At 58.7% G+C, this 1,922-nt stretch overlaps 1 protein-coding gene across 1 annotated transcript in view; it reads left to right on the top strand.

The window, feature by feature from the left end:
* Window positions 1–265: 265 nt before the first annotated feature.
* The window catches only part of GRTP1 (growth hormone regulated TBC protein 1), a 96,388-nt gene continuing 94,731 nt past the window's right edge, over window positions 266–1,922 (top strand). The window contains exon 1 of the mRNA XM_019525193.1: window positions 266–307. The gene's annotated coding sequence lies outside the window, so the exon portion shown is untranslated. The remainder of the gene's footprint in view (window positions 308–1,922) is intronic.

The raw sequence follows: 1,922 nt of genomic DNA, 5'->3' as shown, positions 1-1,922 counted from the left end.
CTTGGGGGTTTAATATTGTACAGGAGAAGGTGAGCCATATATAGTACACTCAGGCTCCTGTTATTAGATAGGAAGGCACATTGGTTCCACCCAGCTAGAGGCTTGAACGTTTGCCAAGAGCTGTGTGTGGTTCAAAGCTCCACCTTCTAAGAAGGCAGAGTTTCAGCCTGTAACAAGCTGCTTTCAAAAGGGTGCAAAACCGTAAGCCCTGTCCAGAGGGAAAGGGAGAAGAGGCAGAGGTGCGGCCTGAAGATCTGAGACCAGCCAGGGCTGGCTCAGACTTATGTTACCTCCTGCAGTCTTTGGGGTAAGTAGGGCCTGGGAGGCTGGGGGAAGGCAGCTGCTAGGGGCACCCTGCACCAGACCTGGGGAGTGGGGGGGGCGGGCAAGAGGCTGAGTTGGGAATGAGGGGGCCAATGATTTCCTGGTCCCTGTGCAGCTCCTGGGCCTGATTTTGCAGGTTACAGGGCCTGCTGCTTGACCTTGCAGGGAAGGGGAGGGAAGCCTGGTGGCAGGCAGGGCAAGGGGGATGGAGGAAGGGAGGGAGAGGAGGCTGGGAAGTGGGAGGGGGATGCAGCAGGGGCCATCTAGCTGTCTTTTAGCTCCCAACAAGGCAAGGACCACTGCTGCCTGCCTGCTGGTCCTATGCAAGTCCCTGGCCTACCACAGTCCCTGCCCTGCTCCCCCAGTCCCACTGCTCCCAGGTGCTCACTGCCCAGATGTTTCCAGATAGTGGCAGTGGGTGCATCAAAGTGCTTGGGGCCAGTAGTGCATGGGGTGGGCTGGGCTAGCGAGGTGTGTCTCAGCGAAGTGGCTCCAGGAACTGCATCCGGGACAGGCAGTAGCAGCCCTGGGCAGCATGCAGGGGCTGGCCAAAGCTCCAATGAGCCCATTGCTGTCAGGGGCAGCCCCGCTTCACTGGGATGAGCTGTGCTGCACCTGCTGCCACCACGTGGAACCATTTGGGTGATGAGGGCCTGGGAGCAGTGGGGCAGGGGCAGGGGTAGTGGGGACAGTGGTGAGCCAGGGACACTCATGGGGGTAGCAAGAAGGCAGCAGCAGTCCCTGCTTGGTGGGAGCTAAAAGGTGGCTGAAGCAGACCCTACCTGGCTCCATGGGTGGCCCCTGCTGCATCCCCATCCCGCTGCCCCTCCTCCTCCTCTCTTCCTCCTCTCTCCTGCCTGCTCTGCCTGCTGTCAGGCTTCCCTTGGCCAGGGGACAGCACAACATGAGACACACAAGGGCACTGGCAGGACTGGGGGGCTGTGGCTTGGGAGTGAGGGGCACCCGCATGGGCAGGGCACCAACATGTCAGGGCTGCTCAGTGCCACAAAGCAGCTGGGAGGACAGCTGCAATTGGACCCGTATCCTGGTACAGGAGGGAAACTGCCACCAGGAGGGAGCAAGTGGAGGGTAGACGGGGGCTGTGGGTTGGGAGTGAGGGGCACCAGCAGGGCTGAGGAGGCTGTGGCATGGGAGTGAGGGGCAATAGCATAGACAGGGGCAGGATGCTGGCATATGAGGGCTGCTTAGCACTACAAAGCAGCAGGTATGGGGGGTGGGGGGGGCAGGGACAGCCACATCTGGACTTACTCTTGGTGAATGAAGGTGTTAGGGGAAGCTCTGATTTTCTATGATAAAAAAACAAAATCAAATGCCAAAATATATAGGTATTTAGAATGTATTCTAATATAATAAAAGCCTTAGTCTGTGTGTTTGTCTGTCTGTCCGTAACCAATCAGAATGCTCCAAAAGTGTTCTGGCCAGGAGGCGGTGGTGGCACCGCAGCGGAGTGCTACCATGACACTGGGGACGGAGGGGATGGAATGGAGGGCTGAGGCCAGTGCCTTTCTCCTCGCCATCAGCCCTGTTCCCTGGAGGCAATGGTGGCATGGGGTGCTGGCCGAGGGGGATGGAGGGAA

This window comes from Gavialis gangeticus, unplaced genomic scaffold (assembly GCF_001723915.1).
Source record: "Gavialis gangeticus isolate Ggan-Ray unplaced genomic scaffold, GavGan_comp1, whole genome shotgun sequence".
In the NCBI taxonomy this organism is placed as follows: Eukaryota; Metazoa; Chordata; order Crocodylia; family Gavialidae; genus Gavialis; species Gavialis gangeticus.
This window is presented reverse-complemented; position numbering and strand designations above follow the sequence as displayed.